Below are 21937 nucleotides of genomic sequence, written 5' to 3'. Positions count from 1 at the left end.
ACAAAGGTACTTATGTTAGAAGAGTTAAGAAGAAGGAGCTGGATGTATACTAGCAGGTAAGAAATGTGGCCAGGAACGTATTAAAATTCTGTAACAAAGAAAAATATGATAGAATTGTTAAATGATGGTTTTAAATAAAAATTGAAATAAACAAAGGGGTTAAGAGGCGTAAGTAGAAAAAGTTAAAAATAGATTAGCAGATAAGAGTGCAGATTCAAACTTGATATATCATTCACGACTATAGTAGAAGATATATATTGCTACCTCGAATGGAAGCAACCTTGAAACAATGCAAGCAAGGGATTATAAGTTATGGCAAATCTTGAATAATTTATTTCTATGGAAGGATATATAATGTTGCAAAATTTATATTAATGATAGAGATACTGTATAGGTACTATATAGTTATTTAATGAACATGAAGTATTCAAATACAGATGCTGGTCTCCTCCCCATTTCACTGGCCCTATATAACATTAATAAACAATTTACCTATCACTAAAAAGCTCATAAACTATATCCGATAAAATTTGACAAAAAATTGAAAAATTCTTTAAAAAAAAAAATCATTCCAATAAGTGAAAGATCGAAAAATCAAAGTGTATACATAAACACGTCTTCGATTTATCAAAAGCAGTCAGCAAAGTTCTTCGTCATCGCTACAAGCGAGGAATCGACGAAAGCTTCTTTATACGAGCTTTCTAACCTTCCTGAAACGATTTGCGGTGGTTGGGATTTATGCGGACAGGTTTAAGGCTGTCGTAAATGCGTTGGACGACTGCGAATCCTGTCCCAGCGAAACATACTTGGGCGCGTATCCTATGGGAAAGGGTAGAATGTTGGTGAGTGTGTGTGCATACATGTATATATGGAAGGATGTTCTCGTGTGTGATGAGATTGGTAAGACGCGCATGCAACCTGCCAAGTAGTATAGGACAGAAACCTGCCAGACATCGGAAAGCCTGAGATTCATCGCGCGTAACCTCCGCTTTCAGGAACACGTCTGATATATTCTTGAACACGACGCTTTGTCTACTTGCATATTGCCTCGTCGAACGATCAGCTCCAGATATCGGACCCCCCCCCCCCTCCCTTCCTTCCTTCCATCTTTAATTTCCTATCTATATGTTATGCTCATATAATATTCTGATTGAATATCAATAATTGAGTTCAAACTGCATCTGCGTCGATTCGCTCGTTAAAACTTTCCCTTTAGTTTCCGTTTCAAACGATGAAATATTGCACGATGATATATATATATATATATGTGTGTGTGAGAATAGAATACACACGAAGCCACGGTAGAGTCGACGAAAGAAAAATGTGAAAAGCGCATGTACCCTTCGATATAGGAGAAAAAGTAGTTTTGATAAACGAGCAAAAATAGAATGGCTTTAAGGTGCGATTCGGTACGATGAAAGATGTATATATAGTGTGCAAAATGAATTTCTTTTGCAAAAAATTTGGAGAAACGTATGGTACAAGTATAATAAATTCGTGACAGGGTGGGGCAAGAAGAACGAACGTATATTTGCTAATTTAAAAATTAAGTTAAATTTACTATTCAGGAAATGTAATTATAGTGGTTGATTATAACTACTGTTATTCCAGGAAATTAATAATAATCGAGCCTCGAAGAAATCGATGGTCTTACAGTTATATTCCACTCATGAAATTTGATAATTATAATGGCTATAATTTTCCAGGAAATTAATAAATAATTGAGCCTGGAAGGAGCTGGTGATTTTGCAGTTATTCGCAGGGATTTATGGGTAAGAGGGCAATATCGAAGTAAAATTGAAAACTAATCAGTTGAAGGTGTGTGTATATCGGGATGGTATTCGGAGAGCAAGTTGAAGCGCAATTACGAGTTCTCGTAGTGAAACGCGAGGATACTGTGTATAATAATGGGATGGTTAATTGGGAAGAGGGTGGGGGGGGGGGGGGTAGGAGGAATTTGCAAAGTAGCCCCATGAGCAGTTGATTATTCAAGAAGGCTGATTAGTGATAGATGCATTTGAACGGATCATCAACGATTAAACGTGATACGTTTCTGTCCACGTGATACCACAGATCATTCACGCTGTTGTCATTGTATTCTGGTGGAGGTTCTCGTCAAAAGGCGCCGCGTCGACGCCGCTATCCTACGGATTATTATTACGTAACCGTAATTATCGACTAATTGATAGTGCTTGACAGAAATTCACTCAGAAATATCCAGTAAGCAGATATTCCACGATAGTTTCGATTATTATTATCGGATGAATGTATATTCATATTTGGCTCACTCGAAATATTTTTTTATTTAAGCATATTTTTCAATACATATTATTTTTTTATTTTCGATTATTATACTCTATATAATTGAAAATAATATAACAAAAAGATTTTTTATTTATTTTGTACTTTATTCACTATTTTTTAAAAATAGAGTTGAATGGTTGCTTTGGAAAAATTGAAAATAAACTGGAAAATAATTTACAGATGATGAACTTTTCTCGACTGTTTACCAAGTGGATCAATGTGGCACGTTTTCCTGGTGATTCCATCGGTACGAATACGAGTCTGCGTCATCTTAATGACACGCGATTACAAAAGTTTTACCGCGTGAGCACTTTAACTATCTTGGACACTTTAAGATTCCGTTTGCACTGGGGAACAATAAAACTGAAATCAAGTTACTCCATATATTTTCGTTAGACTGAAAATTCAAGTGAATTAAAATCTTGTTGTCTCCAATTGAAAAAGGGAAATTCTATTGAGATCGAGTGATTTAACAATTTAATTATTACTATCAAAAATAGTTTTAAATTGTATTCATTTAAGCCAATAAAATGGCAACATACTTGCAATAAAATTAGATGTTTTTAAAAGATTTCAATAACCAGGGATCGATAAGATTTTAACAATTTAATTATTACTGTCAAAAATAGTTTTCATCTCAGCCAATAAAATAGAGAGATATTTTCAAGAAAATTAGAAGTTTTTAAGAGAGTTCGAGTTAGAGATCGATAAGGTATTTGGAGAGCAGCTGTAATTGGATTTGGAGTAAATCTTATGGTGGAAGGATAGATGACATTACCATCAGTTATAGCATCTAAATTAGAAATGACATTCGTTATGAAATTGTCTGACATATGGCGGTGCTTCCACTGATCATTGGGGATTACGGAAGAACTTTCACCCGGATTATTACGATTTCCTTTATTCTTTCGTATAATCGAACTTCCACGGAGATAAAACTTTCAGAATTAATATGTCAGTAGAGCAATGACCCCAAAAATACTACATCAACGTGCAAACCTTCAAAAAATAATAGTAAACAAATTTTCAAGAGACCAATAATTTAATGTCGAATTTTTCAAGCAAATAATTATTTTATTCAGCAAATTTTTCATTATCATAATGCTCCGATGTACCATAATTAATATATTACTCCAATTATTAATTTAGGATAAATTTTGTATGAAATTTAAAACTTCGTACATCCCCGACCAGCATTTTATGTAGAATACCTATATATGTATATCTCGGGGAGATAAATGGGGAGGGGGAAATACATGGGATTATTCTCAATCAATGGATCCAATTTGGCGTGAAACCACTGAATCTAACTCACAGAAGAATTCCAACGAAATATAAAATCCGTGCTTCTCGAATCGGATCGGTGAAAGATTTTCAAGTTCCACTGGTGGAAAGAGGCCACCCTTTTCAGAGTGGAATCGAATTTAAGCAAGTCGAACGAAAATGGGAGTTAAACGGCTTAACGTAAAATAAAAAGAATGGAATATCGAGCAGGAATGCTCGTCAGTTAAAAAGCGAATAGCGATTTGCTGCACGATGAGGAAACTCTTACGACGTTCGAGCTTGGCTAACTGGCTAGCAGCTTCGACCAATTTGTATGTAGAAACAGCTACGAACCTCAATCTTCTCCTTTTATACCCCCACCCCCCCCCCCCCCCCAAATCCCCGGTCACGTATAAAGATTGTTGCACTAGTTCACTGTACTAAACGCAAATTTCGTTCGATTATCTTCTCTCATTTTAACATATTTCATTTCCTTATTTTCCTCCTCTTTCTTTATTATTAAAATTATTCTAATATTGATCAACCAATTACAATGTTATATTTTCATTTTAAATATTTTTTTATATTTTGCCTTCCAATCAATTTTAATAGCTTGCATTTAGAAAAATTAACTGGATAATTACTTTTGTGATTTTTATAGATTGTTATTAACGTTCGATTCTATTAAGAAATTGTTTCTCTTTAGCGAATGCAATTTTCTTGATGTCCTTGCATATGCCACGATTTGTATGTATGAGGAAGAGAATTACATATATACTGTCCTTTTTCTATTTATTTTGACAGAAACAGTTGAATCAATCCATGCAAATTTCAGCTGCACAATTGTGTACTTGTTTCTCATTTATGTTTGTTGGAATATTATTAAAAAACTAGATTTGCTTTATAATATTCAATTTTCTACATTTAATCAGAATTTTTTTATGTGAGAAAGTTAAACTTCATACAGAGTATTCTATCATCAACAATTAATTTAGACTCAAATCCTTCATTCGAATCAAGGACTCTCTATTTCTCAGTCTTCTAATTAAATTCCACTTATATTTCATAATGAAGCACTTAAAAATGTGAGTTTCTTTACTTTACACATTTCTTGCATACCAATCGAACTTACATCTTATGATTCTACATCTCCAATCACAAAACTCCCCCACTCAATTGATCCTGCTTCATGAAATCCATATTAGTCAAACTCTATCCTACTACTTATTCATTTATCAAACGATATTAAAAAAATTCGTAAAAATTCACTCACATTCTTCTCTCTAACCAAAAAATATTCATTTCCCAAAGTCAATAGTTTAAACAATGAAATCTATCCAATTAATCTTTCGAATTTATTTCTTTAAACTCAACAATCTCCATTATTTATTTTACTTCACTAATCTATTTTATTTTCAATAATAACATACAGTACACTCCCACGTATAAACTCTAAAAAAAAAAGAAAAAAAAACAATAATTAAAACTAAAGAATTGAAAATTTGTCTGCATTTATATTCGCTATAAATTTATCCTTGAGAACGTTCACTATTTAGAAAGAAATTGCAAGTATCTCGAGAATGCATTGTGCATTCCAATATATATATATATATACATATATACACTAAAGAGGTTTAGCTGGTTCCCACTCTATTTGTGTTAAGGATTGGAGCATCGGTTGATCCTGTCAGATGAGAATTTCTGTGTTTTCGCGTAGTTCAGCACAATCCCTAAACACTGTGGACGGGATAAATGCAGGGAATTGGGGGAAGGGTGGTTATTTGTGGGTGAATTGGTGGAGGGTGGTTTGCGAGCATGAGAAGGACGGTCAGCGAACTTGCTCGAGAGCCAGAACAACGCGGTTTGGGCTTGCGTCGAGTCGTTGTCAGATGCGGATTTCCGCTTGTTTGTCCCTTGCGGTTTAGCTGCAGGACACCTCGACTTTCTCCCAAGTGCCCAACTAACTTTATACACCGGATATCTCCGTCTGACTGTCTGCTTATCGGAACGAGCCAGCTGCGATCCGCTGCCTGGAAGCTTCCACGAATATATTTATTATATATGTGCATCAAGATGCATACATCTGATTACTGGCTGTAATAAAAAAGAAATGATACAAAAATTATGAACGTAGGATGATACCAGAAAGAAACAAAAGTAAATTTAGAATTTTGTATTCTGGGTTTTATACTTCGATCGTTATCATTTTTTTAGCGAAATTGCATATATATCGAATTGGATGAATTTAAACATTAAATGAGTTTTATTATGAGTGATTAATTGGAGTAGACGTGAGTTATTAAAAGAGAGATTATTTGAGTAAATTATGAGTGCGAGATGATACTATAGAGACAGAAATATAGAATCACAATTATATATTCAGTTTTATTTCGATCGTTATTACACATTTTTCTTGGTATGCAAAATGCATGGATACTGAATTGGATGGAGATAAATGTTAAACGAGTGTTATTATGAGTGATTAATTGTCAGTAGACGTGGACTGCTGAAAGAGAGATTGTTTGATTAAATTTCGCAGGAAAGAGGTAGAGAGGGAAGAAAGGAATTAAATGAGATACGTGTGCTGGTAGTCTAAATTTAGAGACAGAGTATACAACATGTTGCAAGAAAGTTGATAAGGATATTGGGTATTCTAGCAAAAGACTGGTTGGAGGTGAAAATAGAAGAAATGAGAGGGAAGAGTGAAGTTTGCCAAAGGTGGAAGAGAGAAAATGTGGGAAATGATACAAGGACATGACAAAGCTGATATTAATAAGAGGATAAAATTCTAACAAATGTCTTCGTAGGAGTTTGGACGTGTGGCAATATGTTCCAAGCGGGTATGATGAATATACTCGAAGAATTTCAGGAAAATACATTTCTGGAGTGAAACTGGTGGCAAGAGGTTGGAGATGAAAATACAGTGTACAGCTGATAAATTTATAGGGTTTTTTCCAGACGTCAGATAAACAAACTAACGACACTCGTGCAGAAGAGTGACAATTTTCGAAAAGTTTCTAAAAATTGTAAACTAAGAAATGTTGAGGAAAGTAATTTGTGAGAGTCAAATAAAAGAATTGGTGTATAAAACGTTAACTGATTTTTACAAGAGAAAGAAAAACAGGACGAAATCTTTTCTGAAAGTTTCGATACGATGTAATAATGTGTTAGGATAATTTTGATAGAAAAGCGTGGGTTCTTGTTGCAAAAAGGTAGTGGGAAAGAGCTAAGATGAAAATGGAACAAATGGGGAAGGGGCGATGAAGTTCTCCGAGCTATGAGGAAAAGGGGGTAAAATGACGTGATGCTACTGTGCAGCTGCATCGAGTCGATTTCAGATAAAAAGGATAAAAGGATAAAAAAACTTTGAAAAGGTATTTTTGCCAGACTATATGTACAAACATAGTGATACGTTACAATGATTTTTTCGATAGATTTTTGTGAAATGAAGGAACAATACAGCTGACCAGAAAACATATATATAAAAAGAATAATTAAAACTGGGGCAAGAAGAAAATTAATAGTTTTTTTAATTAATTAATAACCAAAGCATGAAAAGACATTTAATGGCTTTTGAAGATTTCAACAATTGAAATGTAAAACAAAAGTACAGTCGAATCGAGAAGCTAACAGGTTGATTTTCCATTATTTATTTTTTTTATAGTGCCTTAAAAACTACTAATTCCTTTAATTATTAAACTGTAAAAAAGAGTAATTGAAACAAAAAACTGAATCATCATCACTTAGCTATAATGAATAATATATAGATAAATGTGACTCACTTTGAAAGTGTTGCAACAGAAACAAACGTGAAATAAAGCTCTCGAAAGATTTACATGCATAAAATTTTCCTTTCAATTTGGGTTACGATATTTCGGCACAATTTCATGTGAAAAAAAAGGAAGAATATTTATCAACGTTCGCGATAGTCCTGAGAATTTATAAGCATACAAATGATAGACGCATAATAAGCATATCCAGTCTGAAAGATATTTTTCATGTATAATTTATCGTTATGTGAGATGTATGGTTGAGTGAAGCTTGATTTTCGAGATTTGCTGGGAAAGAGTGAGGAAAGTTGCTGGTGAGGGGATGAGATTGGTTAAGGAGAAGATTTGGTAAAAAAGAAGGAAAGCGAAGGATGGTATAAGGAGAAGGGGCATATGAGGGGGGGGGGGGAGTGGGGTAAAAAGTGAGAGAGAAAAAATGGAGAGACAGGAGGGTTAAAAGGAGGAAAAAGGATCGGCAGAAGAAAAAGGAGAGATTCGCATCTGGCATGGTGGGTTTTCATAGGGTTGCCGCACCCTCTTTGAACTGACATGCGCCATGACCCGTGTACACGTGTATCCTAAGCTAAAGAACGAGTGTATTCGCACGCTTTTTATTATTCACTTTAAATTACGTCACGTTATGTTGCTTATATATACAATATATATATCATTTCAAACTACTAAAAAATATCCTCATTCGAACTTTAATAATGTGCTGTTAATTAATCATACGTATCGCTAGTTTTAAACAATATATATATATGAACATGATAGAAGATTAAATATTCTTCACACTAGTCGGAATAATTTATTACAATTTTATACAGATTTTGCGAATTATATTCTGCTGTCAAATTTCTGTAAATGAAAGGCGAATTTCAGGAGAGATAATTAGTTAAGATAGCACTGGATATTTGGTGGTACGGATAAGCGTTGGGTATGAGAGCACGAGATTCATTATTATGGTTTACTTGAGTTATTAGTGGAGTTACAGGCTGACTGGTGTGGCGAGTCAGGACGAGATTTAGCGGTTTTCTTGTCGCGCACAGGCAAACGGATAACGCCTCACGGATATTTGTCGTTACGATAGTTACCCCGAACACATTTGGTTTGAGGAACCAAGCGAAATGGAATTGAACCAACTACGACCAATGCGTACGCAGACATGACGAATTTACATTTCGAATAAATGAACTCCTCGGTGCTTACATCGATCCAAACTACGATTTTCACTAGATTTATCACGATACGAACGTTTGTAATCTTTTACTTTATTTACTCAAAAATTCACTTTTCAAAATTATTCTTTGAATTATTGCACTAGAACTTTTGTCTAAGCAAACAGTGCATTTCTGTGTGTACTAATTTATTTAAATCCACGAGACAATAAATTTTCACTATCTCGTTTGGTGAACGGAAAAGATAAGAATAAAGTATAGATATTGTCAAGTTTTGAATTAAAGTTAAAAAATACTTTACATTTTTGCCAACAATGAAGGAAATAAATAAGCTTTTTTAGAAATGAATATTAATCTTTATAACGAGGTGGGGGGAGGTTAAAAATCATTATTGCTTTTTATAAAGTGAAATAATCAAAGAGGGAGAGAGAGAGAGAGAGAGAGAGAGAGAGAGTAATAGGTAGAAGAAAATATCGAGAACATTCATATCAGTAAGAGGAGAGGGATAAATGAGAGAGGACCACCTGATGCTAGGCGAGCTACAAGTGATTCGAATTACTGGAAATTTTTCAGATGAGAATGCTGAAGTAGTGTGCGTTTGAGATCGATATCCGTGACTTCCCTGAGAAATTTTAACTCAGCTGGTGTGATATGCACGCGTGCCAAAGTGATTGCTATATTGAGATCCATTCACGCCTTTCAGACAAATCTCCTCCTCCTTGCTTCCTGATATTTTTAATCTTCCACACTTTTCAATATTTCTTCCCTTCATACATCAACGCCTCAATTTATTCTTCCAGCGGAAACAGATTGTTTTCAAACACCAGAAACTTTATTTCTTCCACTATAAATTAGTCATATCGGCTATTAAATTAATCCACCAATTAATTAATTTTTCCTCACTGAGAATCCATTTTTAATAGTGTTAATAAATAGTTGTCCAAGCGATGAAACAGTTATTTCTAATAAAACCAGAAGATTTAAGATTTAAACCGCTATTTATTCCACAGCTTATACCATCGAATATATCTTTTTCCATTTTTTAAAGCTTTTTTTTTAATTTTCTACCAAGTACACGTTTCATGATGACGCAGCTTTTACGTGACGGTTAACATATTTTATTTTGCTTCTCTGTGTATGTAAGGTTAAATTATGAGACTGTTTTTTCAGGTATTTTTAACTAACCCTTGCTTGAAATAAAAGATCATTTACTATAGATTATAAATTAATCTCTTTTTATTTTATTCTCTATCCTCTAATGTTACTCCCAATTCAATCTTTATTTTAGCACGTACAAAGGCAAGTACCCTTGAAATAATAACGATTCGGGTATAAGACTTATTTTCAAATTAAACATAACTGCGAGTATAGAAGAAACCTTATTTTTGTTCATTTTATCGAAAAAGGCTTTGTCTTTATTAAATCCTATTCGGAATATTTGAAAATCTGTTGTTCGTAAAACCGAAGCAACTCTCAGATGTGAATAAAACTGTTGATTATTACAGATCGAAATACAGATATCGGGAAAAATCGTTTAAAATTAATAATAGCTCGCTTATCGTCAAACTGGTTGAAACATTCCACGCAAACAGATATTTTACATTCACTTTAATAAACCTACGCTCATACATATTCAAAGAAATTAAACAAGCGGCTCAAAATCCACGAGTTCACTTTGCATTTTATCCCAGAGCCGTGAAATCGGGTTAAAAACATTTTGCCATATTTTCGAAACTGAGCCTCTGTTTAAGTATCGAATAATAGAAAGTATGCAGCTGCTCCAGTTCATTTTAATATTACACTACGTAAAAATACACGATATATAAGAACTTTTCACAGTTATACTTTTGTTGCTTTTAGTCTGTATATTGCAGCATCTAAAGAAAAACGTAATAAAAACTGTAAACTTATTTATTTACCTCAATTCATATAAATATTAATAACAATATCTCCCAAAACGTCCTGTATATTCTTTTAATAAAAATGTCCAAAACTCGAAATATTCTAGAAAAAAGTAGCTAAATCAAAAAATATGCAAAGAAGTGAATTGTGTGTAGCGACAAAAGAAGAGCGTTTGGCCAGTTTTTATGAACAAATTTATCGAATTCCGGAGCGATTGTTTAAATCGCAATGTGGAAAACGTTTCACGAACTGAGTGGTAAAAGTTCCTTGGGGAATTTTCATTCGACAGGAAAAAATACCATAACTGTTCCTAAAAGTTAGAAATTCAGTGGTTGTCATTGTGGGTCAAAAGTGCTTTTTCGTTGTTATGCCTTGTGCATACACTGTGACGTGGAGGTCATGGACTGTCTATGTACATATATACATGGTATATGTGGATAGTATGGATATCACCCAGCTGAGCTCTCGACGTCAGAATCTACCATCTCTTACCTCCCCCCCCCTTAAATTTTTTCATATCACTTTCAATACTCCTTTGTTTCTTAAGAGAATTTATAGAAATCTTATTATTTATAATGATTACCATTAGTCAAACTCATTGTATTTTATAAGCTTATATGCAAATTATGTTACCAAATATCTTCAAGTGCTAAAGATTACAAAGAATTACCTATAAAGTTTGCTGAAGATTATCGAGCTTAACTGTAAGAATAAAAATCCACAAAAAGCAATTGTGAGAATTATTTGAACAAAATGGACGAAAAGTTTGCTTAATTTATCATTCCAGTTTGACGAAGTATGCAGATTTTGAAAACAGCATGAATCTAAACTTACACCCTTAGCAGTCACTCTGCGATAGATTCATGGGGCTGGATGGATGAGCAGCAAATTAATCGATGTTCGGAATTTGTTGAAAGCTTTGGTTACCTGTAACAAACCAGAAACACGTCATTTCGATTTCACGAAATTTGCGCATGAAAGGCGAATGAAATATTATCGCTGCAGATTAAGGGAAACGTTAACATTCCGAATAATTGGGTCGCCCAACAATCGTACGTTAAAGCAAGTGCGGTCGATTCCTGTTTGGACAGCCGGAAATAGCAGATTCAACCGGAAAACTCAACGAAACAAAAGCGAGTCCTCGTTTTCCCTTTGTATTTAAAAAACGTTTCAGGAAGTATTTTGCAGAAACTTTATCTATGTTTTTTTTTTTTAGAAATCTAACTCTATAAAAAAGTGTTCGATTTTCTCTACTTTACTATAGTTTTATGTGATGAAGAAACGAATTTTTATTTGGAGAAGATTTTTGTAACAAAATTATTTAATAAAAAATCATTTATCTTGATGATATAATTAGGTTGTTTATTACTGCACATATCAATGAAATATGTAATTTTATAACGAGAAAACAAATTTTAAAATTGTATCATTAAATTTGTAACAACAGATATGTTTGATTGAAGTCTTCATTTTGTGGTTTAATTTTTATTAACAAAGGAAAATATAATCAAAAAATCAATAACGAGATACGAGTGTACGTGTAAGGAAATAAGAGTATCCAATTAGATTAAAAAAAAAAAATGAGGAAAAATGGAAGCATTATTTGTACCTGTTCATTAATTATTCTAAAAACGAAAGAACTTAAAAAGAATGTAGCTTGATACGAGTGGTACGTGTAAGGAAATAATAATACTCCATTAAGTTATAAAAATGTATACGAGGAAAGATGGAAACATTTGTACATGTTCATTAATTATTCTAATCGTGTCTGCAGCGAGATACACGCACACGTGGGATATAATTCAACACATTATAACTCACGCAAGCTATACACGCTTCGTTATTTTTCTTAGTGATCTCTCCCCCCCCCCCCCCCCCCCCAAAGACCACTCTTTCTATTCGATGACAAAGCAGACGAAAAAGGCCTCGAGAAAAATTGTAATTAACTCTTTAATTAACTACAAAAAATCAACGATCCCATTTTGTAGCAAATTAAATAGATCCAACTAATAAATGCATCTATGTTTAACCATTGCAATAAATTGACTAGTTTGCAAAGCAATCATGTTCAATATTTTATGATATTTTCCTTGACACCGATCAATCGAGCTATCGTTTTATATTAAGCAAACCCAAGGAGGCAAATACTATATTTGGATGTGCATTGCCACATAAAGTTTTATAATGCTCTACTTATATTGCTTTCATAATAAAACTCGTATACATATAATGCACTATACATCATCCTTATTTCCAAGCGTAGAAACGACCTTAAATTTTTACTTCCATTCAATTTTATTAGGTTGGTATAATCATAGATTTTGTTGCATGCTTGTTGTCACTATATAGAAATGACTAAAAATCCATGAATTTCTATCTTATTTTATAGAGATGTTTGATTTTTTTCACAATAAGTAATTTTCAGTCGTGTCGAAAATTTACAATAATTTTACATTTTCTATGCAGATTGTGTGATTATAGCAGAATTTTGCCAAGTCCCAACAGCAAGAAATTAATATAAGAATTTTTGTTTGATTCCAATTATTCCAGGAAAATTCGTGTCAAAGTGTATGAGTACCTCTACAGGATTTAGTCTTTCGAAGGTTTAATAAAAATTTATAATACCATTTTTACCTTCCATCCTCCTCTTTCAATATAACACTTTTATCGGTATTTTCCAACAAATTTTTTTGTTCCTTATGAATATTCAACTTCCACAACTTGACTGCACGCTTGCATGAGTGAAGAGATCTGTGTAATAGTAAAAAAAGAGCAGAGATTGAATCAAATAGCTGTGGGGTGAATCAAGATGATTTCCGTTGCAAAGTCATAGAGAAACACACGTATTGTCTGATTTATTATTGGTTTTATTACTGTAAACTTTTTAACCTGTTTCAATACCTGTCGGATTGAAAAGGGCACCTATCTTATTTTTTGGTTACTTTTTGTTGATATATTAATTAAATTTTTGGAGCAAACTTTAGAATAACGTGATGTTTAATAAAGAAGGAAATATGATTATTAAAAAACTGTTGATATTTTGTGTAAATGCTGTTTTATAATTTATATCGATGCTTGATTTTTGGTATAAGTTGTAGTTACAAACAGACGTTCGCTTGGTAAAACCAGCAAGGTACAATTGCTATTTTAAAAACAAAATTTGGCTGAAAAGGGATTACCCCATGCACGAAATATCCAAATATTTATACAGTGTACCTTCGTATCCCTCTATAACTACTGAATTCGAACTTTCTATCTTATATTAGTTTAGCTATTTTAAACAAATACAAATATCTCCAAATTCAAATATATCGTGTTTGCACATATTTTCAAGCTTAAATAACATTTTTTAAATCCAACGAAATTCTGTAATATTCGCATAAGTTGAAAAAAATCAATGACTGTTCTCTGATGAGGTGAAAAAGAGTGGAATAAAAATTATAAAAATATCCACTTATCATAATTTTGTTATTATTCACCGATATAACAAGTTTTTAATAAATTCACCACCCTATTTTTCAAACTCACCCTTAATTTTGATTTTCCTCCAAACGTTAAACAATTTTAAAGAAAATATTTATAAGTAATTTTCTAATACAATTTCCACTAATTTTCACTAATAAACGATGCACAGAAGTTATAATACGTTAGTCCATGAATTATAGTAATACATCTAAATGGATATATAGGTGGTGGGGAAATTATTACGTTTAATTAAACGTGAAATTAACTGCTCTTTGGTCCTTCTAGTTTCAATCTGTTTAATCTACTTATGAGAACAGAAAGTTGCCCTCCGATAACAACGTGGACTGATAAATTGACGCTACTAACGGATTCGTTCCCCAGTCATACGAGGGGATCTGGGGTAAAATCGAGCAGTATTATTGAGCTAATTGCTATCTTGAATGCTGAGTGTTGGTAAGGATTAAACCTAGAACGTTTTCTCTTAGTTTCAAAACGTATAACAATTTTAACTAGGAACATTTAGTTAATCATGAATCTTCATTATAATCTTTATTCACTATAAGCACACATGTGTATACAATATTGCATACAATGATGAAATATGTGGAAGTATCAGCACTTTAATCGAAGAAATTTATCAGTGAAAAAGTTGAGGTGGAAAATGATGATAAATTACAGAGACAAGCTTATGAATGAGTTAAGATAATCCACGTGCTTTAGGAGCTTCTGGGAAATTTTCACGTAGATTAGAAAGAATAAAGGAAGGTTGCAAGGAATAAGGAAAATTTAACGATCCTGATGGATCTACCTAATAATTTTGCTTCCACGAATATTTCCAGCTCTTTTGTATTATATATAGAGTTTGAATTACGTGTTATTAATTTAAATTCATTATAGACGTTTCATGGTGTGAGAAGGGCTTTTGAAATGACAGGAGAGAGTGCAGTAAATTGGCTAAATAATCTCTAACGAGTGTAAAGCTTTCATCAATGCCAAGCACAATTCAATGTAATAATTCAATGTTCGATAAGGATTATTAGAACGAGGATATACGCCAATTCAAAATGATTTTGACCTATAACGAGTGTAGATGATGCATTGTGCTTAAAAATGATTGATCAGGGAACAGAGCAGTGTAATGTGTACAATTTGTTAAATGTTTCAAGTGGATTTGTTTGCCATTTGACGTCGTTCGTGTTAAGTCGTACTGGTTGGATTAATTCAACGACCGCACTAGCGCAGCTATAACTGATATCAATGATCAGTAAATTAATCGTAGCGTGTTATCAACGAAACCGTACACTTACCCCATTAAAGCTCGACGTGCATTAACACGACTAATGGCTTGCAAACCCTGAGTCCAGTTTTCCTATTATACTACAACTGTTTTTTGTATTATTATAAATTTAAAAATTGCAATTTCACCAAATTCCAATAATTATTAATAGTGTGACTGAAATATACATTGAATAATTATGATTGATGACTGGAGCACATTTTATGAACTATTATTATCTTAATATTGACGAATTTGACAAAATGTGACAATATTAATAATTATTTTGTAAATCTTGGAAAATATACCAATTAATAAGGTAATATAAGTATAAATATACGAAAATATTAACACGTCGAAGCACCATGTTTCTTATGGGTGTATGTAATAACGTAATTGCTTTTCGACGTGTTAGATGATCTAATTATAGATTTAATAAACGGATGGTTGATTAAAACCGAATTATTTCGGTATGCCGGTTACAGTACAGGGAGAAATAAAGCAGTCATTTGCGATATTAGCTACTATCGATCATTGCAAATATGCCAAAACGTGCACTAAGACAGGCACAATAATTATGGATTTGATGGATTAATCGAGTTTACTTTTAGAGCCATGTTAGTAAGGTTGGAAATAAATTTTAATTAAATGTTTACTTCGAGCAGTTATTCCTGTCCACGGTTTAATGTACCGTAACTGCGTTACCATAGCGAGAATAACATTTTATTGCTCCATGTGCTTTATGTTGCGAGTCGGTTTTATGCTCCCCCACTTTTATAAAGCTGCCGATTATTTTCTTTTTCTTCATTTTCACTTTGTTCCGCATAAGCTCTTAGTAATAAAAGCATTTAAGGGACTTTCCGGCTAGACAGGAACGAATGTCTCCTCGCAGCTGCTCCCCTACGATTTTTCCAAATCATCACGAATCCATTTGAAAAAGTCCTCCAAATGACAAACTTAATATTCGACCCTTGATAATGCATCTCCGATAAATTCGCATATTGCAGATTCCACCGTTTCATCTCGTAAAACGTTAATAACTTAAAAATTCATTAATTATCAATATTTAAAAGGATTTTGTTAATTTTAAAAAAATTATATAATATACAATAAAGTATAATATGTGGTATTAAGAGTCCCTATAGTTATTATTTTTTAACCATAAGGATATAATGGATTAGTTTAATAAACAAACATTAGAATTTGAGATAAATTTTATTGTTGTACATAGTTTTTGTATAGAAATTTAAGAATTTTTTAAAAGTGTGAGAGTGCATGGAAATGTTAATAGACTGGGAGTAAAGCCGTTAAACAGCAAGATTAATATTTTATTCCGCTTTGGTAGATAACGCGCCAAAGGCATTAATTTTCCGGCAAGTTTCATCGTTAAAATTCAGTTGCCTAATGACTCCGTTGAAATTCGCCACTGCTGAGAGGTTTGACTAAAAAATTAATGAAACAAATTGATTTGTTTAATTAATCCTTCCTTGGTATTTTAATGAAAACGTATATATAATTTAGAGTTAAAATTATATTCCTAATTTTCTGTTTGTGCTTCAGCACAAAGCAGTACTTCCTACCACCCCCTCCCCTATCACTAGCTCTTTGAGGTTGGAAATGAAATTTTCACACAAATTGGTTAGTTGGCGAGTTAAAAATTTCAAATTTTCTCTCTCTCTCTCTCTCTCTCTCTCACACTCTGATAAGTGATGCAAATGGGCATGGGATTTTTTTGTAAATTCACCAGTTTTTACATTTTGTTCAGACTAGAGTGTTTCATTTCTCTGGTTATAAGAACAAAGCTCGTTAAAAACTAGTAAACAAAGGATGCAGAAAATTTTAAAAATTGTTTTAAATCTCATTAAATTTTTCATAAATTCACCGGTTTTTACATTACGTTCATGATAGAGTACTTCATTTCCCTTGTCATAATAACAAAGCTTGTTAAAAACTGGTAAACAAAGGATGCAGAAAATGTAGAAAATCAGAGTTTTAAGTCTCGTCAAATTTTGTTACAAACTCATCATAAAAATCGATTATTTATGAACGTAATTCCCTTAAAACTAAACTACTCTCGTGATGTAATTTTTAAGTGAGTAGGGAGCTTTTGTGCAGTGTGACTCCAGAAAGCTCTTACACTTATACGAAAGCTTTGAGACTAATCCCTGCAATATTTCAATGGATCCAAACTAATCCACACAGTAATTCGTCCTTCCATTCTGGAATATTACTTGGACGAGTGTGCGTGTTTTATACATATATAAAAAAACGAGTGCAAGCTCATAAAAAGCTCGGACAATAATTGAGCCCAAGAATAAAACGAAGTAAAAGACCGTGCGAGGCTGGTTTCTCCAACTGATCTCCTCACACTTTATTTTATAAGCCCATTAAACTCGGAGCAATAAATGCGGATATTAAGCTGAAAGTTTGTCAAATCCTTTTTTTAAAATTGCTGGAAGATAACTCGAATGGGGAGGACCGAAAAGAAAAGGACCATCAAGATTAGGGAAGTTATGGACTTTCGTCTCTATACAAAACTTTCAAGCTTCACACACTTTTATATTCAAAGTTTAAGATTTGATAAAATGAAGGTGAAAAGTGTGTGGATTCGAAGAAGAGAAGGGTGGGTACGTCAAAGATTTGCTTTCTTATAGCTTTAACTTTAGAGTTAATATGAATTTTGTGATGGTAAAATTTAAAGAAAAAATTAATGGAATAATGAAATAAAAATAGCCCCTGCATCGTGTCTCCTACGTTTTAACTCCTGAATAAGTTTGAGGTGTTTTTAGGTTGGAGAGGGAGGGTAAGCCGGAAGTGGGAGCAGCGATCACCCTGCCAGTTTGTTTTGGGGTTATACGTACTATACGTGGCAGGTTATACTGTGTAAATATTTTTTTTGCAAGAGAAATTTAAGCTCACCCAAGGAAAACAGATCGATCGTGCGATTAGTTTATTTTTTACTTCAGCACAATTGGTGAGGTGTACGTGATGTGAACAAATGTTAAATATTCTTTGATCCAGAAGCACGATTCTTACGCGTAAAGGAGAAATAAATTGCAAGCTTACATTGTTTACTTTAAAGATTAACTCGACAAGCTGCTTTTTGTACTAAAAGCTGAAGCTTCCTTGGGTGAAGTGAGTGAGACAAATGTTTGGTTAAGTTGAAATTTAGAAAGTGCTGTAAAATTAACAAAATAGGGTTAACTGTATAATCTGTAGATATTTAATTACACATCGAAATCTAAGAATTATATAGAAAATAGACTCTGACCAATGCAGCTGGTTTTTCATAGAACTTCCTTGTATATAATGTGTGTGAATTTATTAATTTCAGAGTGGGGACGTAAAAGTTCACATATCTTTGTAAATATAAAAAATCTCAATTTTTTCCTTATGACCTTTTCGAAAAAACTTTCCATTTACATTCATAAAGGTCTAATGCCAAAAATTGATATCTCTTGTGATTACGAAGATAAATGAAGTTTTAAATCTACTCTGTGAGACGAATTAAATGACATACCCTGTATACAAACTTTTCCACGTACTTATATGTAAGACACACACGTGCACATCTAGATTCTTCAGATTAAGCTTCTTTGCAAGCTCAACCGAACGAACCTTCAGATTTATTTTCTTCCAGTGGAAACGAGCTCAACTTTTTTTCCATAACTCATGCCAAAAAATTCTTTGACTTTCAGAAATAAGATTACCCTGTAATGCAAATATATTCACCTTGGAAGCAAATGAGATCACAGCTGTGGAAGGCTTGCAGTTTGAATTTACAACGAAGTTAAAAATTGCCTGGATAAATTCGGTGGCAAAATTAGATTTCAAAACGCGAGTTTGACAAATTCTGTGCAAAGCATCGTAAATTTTCATTAATAAAATGTTGGTAAATTAGCATTTTAATGCGAAAGGATTAAGTACGGGTGAGACAATGAAGGTTGGTATTACAAAAGATAAACATAAATCAGGCATAAAACGAATGGCATTGGTGGTTGAAGAAAAACTACGAGCGAAATAAATTAAACGATATTGTATAATACCTGTGCAATCCAAGTCTTATCACCACGTGCTTTTAATACGACCTGATAAAGTCAAATAAAGGTTATGTCTGAACATAATGAAAAAAGAATTGGTATAATGGAAATCAATTTGATTAAAATTTGCATAGAATCAAAATGAGTAAAATAGTGTAGAAGATACACATCAATCAAAGTTGGATCAAATCAAACGACTAAAAATGAAATTATTCATAAAAGAATTTGCATATAAAAATTAGCATATATGCAAAATTTGTAAAATAGAAAATTTCGCGTCAATCAAAATTAAATCAAGCAACGAATAGACAAACGGTAGGTATATGGAGCTCATCTGATGGAATAAAAGTAAAACCTAATAAACAAAAAGAATTACTCCGATATTAGGAAATATTTTGCGAAAGCGTAGTAACTCCTTTTACTCTATACAAAGCTAAAAATAAAATCATGCACGAATCACCTCCTGTTACACTTAACCTCAATTTTCCTTAGAATGGACTGAGACGGGCTACTTTAGTCGCGTTGCGACGTTCTTTTGGTGTCCGCTTTTTCATAATATAGTACCACGCGCAACTAAATTAAAGTAGTTTACAGGCCACTTTGTTCGACGAATAAAATATACAGCATTCAAAATATTTCCCAAGTAAAAATTGATTGATAAGGAAAATCGTGGAAAATTAAGTTTGAACAAATTTTGAAGCAGTAGGAAACACAAAGATTAGAAAATCAATAATGGTATCGTTGGAAGAAAAAATTGATTTTGTGATAAAACTGGCAGTAATAATTCAGAAAGCAAAGAATAAGCGAGCTAATTTAATGGTAGCAAAACAAAACATTTCGTGCTTATAATGAGAAGGGGGCAGGAAGGAAGCCAACGAAATTTTGGCCACAATATTAGGAGGGTGTTACACATTTATTCTTCCCTCGCGACTCACCCATGGGGATACAAATTGTATTAGGAAGGTTACTTTTGTCGTAGGACTTTTAGAGGAGGACCAATAGCAGGCTTAAATAGGTAGAGGGGGGGGGGGGAGTAGTATATAGGCATGAGGCGTGGGTTTTCTTCTCTTTTCAGCCTGTTCCGCAATAATACGTTGTATACCACGTCAATAGTGACAATGACCTCCTGGAAAGAAACGAAACACAGCTTTACACTTTGTGGCCTCAGTTTTAAGTGGTGCAACCTTGCACTTAAATTTCTCTTCCTGCAATAATGATATTTCACTATAAAAAATCCTTCAATTTTCATCTTTTTCTACCTATGCAGAATTTTTCTTCATGACTGTAAATATATGATAGATTTTATATAATTTATTCTTTTTATACCAACACAGAGCAACATTAGTTCAAAAATATATAATAATGTATACGCAAAAGACTAGTGTTATTTATCGACATCTTTGATCCTTCGCTGCTATCTAAATGTCTGCACTGTGATTGATATATTTCCCTTATATTTCCCAATTTTATCTCTGGCGATGTAAGATCCAGTTGGCAAAGTTTCGCAGTGACATCGCGATGGTCGCGCTATTTCAACACTTGGTGCATGTCCGAGCATCGAGGGTGTATAAGTGACGTGACAACTGGTCGTGATCAAAAGGAGAAAAGATCGAGCTATGAAAAGTGCGATAAAACAGGCGGTTTATGGCACGTCGATAATAATGACATGGGCAATTTGCCAGATTCGGGCCAGACGATCAAACTGTAACCCTGACTGGTCATGTAAAAGGAATAAAAGGACCACGAAAGGAGTCCTTTTAACTTAAAGCTCGATAATATCGGTGCACACGGTCGTTGTCCTTTTTTCCAGCAAGCGACTGGAATCTTTGGCCAAAGGCCAGGGGCTTTAACAAATGCGGCCACCGAGCTGCCTTTAAGTGGCTCGTACTTTATTTCTTATTACCTACTTATCTCGATTCGCTTTGCACTCTTTACAACGAGTGATGCTGGATTAAATATTCCATAGTTATACGTATTGTACTCTGGAAGGGGAAATATTAATGCGAAAAAGTAGCTATATATATAGAAACTTTCACGATGCATGCAAAATTAATAGGTGACACGGTTTTTCTTTCAGATCCAGAGAGATGTCAGCTTGTAAACGAGAAACTTAGCTACGATGGAGTGTTGAGAAGAATATGTGAGTAAATTTTTTATGGCGCTGCGTTTGCGAGTTTTAGCTTGGAAGTATTTGGTTGATTTGATAAACGGGGGGGGGGGGGGGGGGGGAGGTAATGAAGTACTGGAGAGTATCAGAATCGATAAGAAGTTCCTAGGTAACTAAGGGAGAAAGACGAGCTTTTTCGTGTGTTTTTTTTTTATTATTTCACTACTCTAAGAGAATAGAAAATAGGCCAGGGAGAAGCTGGGGTGAAATGGGGTGAAATTGAGGGTGGCCAAGGGGAGACAGAAACCTGCAATGACACGAGTAATGCAAGAAACTACCCCTTCTACAACAATGTCATCATTGTTCCCTCTCTGAGATCCTGTACAAGAGCTTTTATTCCGCACCCTTCGCAAGCTCCATCGATACGAGAATTTTCACGCGCTTCTAAAGCTTCCCTCGTTTATATTATTAAACGTGCAAGGCCATTTTTGTATAGAATCCAGTTTCATTTATTTTCTTTCGAGTATCACCGACTCTTTTTTTTTGTTTCCTTAGACATTCCTAACAGACTCTTTATTATTTCCCACGAGACCAAGATTTAGATATTTCGATCGTTTTTTGTTCTTTTTTTC

General features: G+C 33.5%; 1 protein-coding gene and 1 long non-coding RNA gene across 5 annotated transcripts in view; one reads left to right on the top strand and one right to left on the bottom strand.

Moving 5' to 3' along the window:
• LOC136782720 (uncharacterized) overlaps positions 1 to 21937 on the bottom strand; it is a 61957-nt gene that overhangs the window by 1547 nt on the left and 38473 nt on the right. For both annotated transcript variants that reach the window (XR_010824165.1, XR_010824166.1), the window contains exons 2-3: positions 11252 to 11344; positions 11 to 88 (exon numbers count right to left, since the gene is read on the bottom strand). This is a non-coding gene — a long non-coding RNA (uncharacterized lncRNA). The remainder of the gene's footprint in view (positions 1 to 10; positions 89 to 11251; positions 11345 to 21937) is intronic.
• LOC136782717 (somatostatin receptor type 2-like) overlaps positions 1 to 21937 on the top strand; it is a 59720-nt gene that overhangs the window by 14299 nt on the left and 23484 nt on the right. For 2 of the 3 annotated variants that reach the window (XM_066742335.1, XM_066742334.1), the window contains one exon: positions 21276 to 21338. The exons of the other annotated variant lie outside the window; for it this stretch is intronic. The gene's annotated coding sequence lies outside the window, so the exon portion shown is untranslated. The remainder of the gene's footprint in view (positions 1 to 21275; positions 21339 to 21937) is intronic. 3 annotated transcript variants of the gene reach the window in all.

Source organism: Prorops nasuta, unplaced genomic scaffold, assembly GCF_024137725.1.
Source record: "Prorops nasuta isolate Cenicafe-Biocafe unplaced genomic scaffold, Cenicafe_Pnas_1.2 PNAS00030, whole genome shotgun sequence".
NCBI lineage: Eukaryota > Metazoa > Arthropoda > Insecta > Hymenoptera > Bethylidae > Prorops > Prorops nasuta.
The sequence above is the reverse complement of the archived record's forward strand: the minus strand, read 5'-3'. Positions and strand labels throughout refer to the sequence as shown.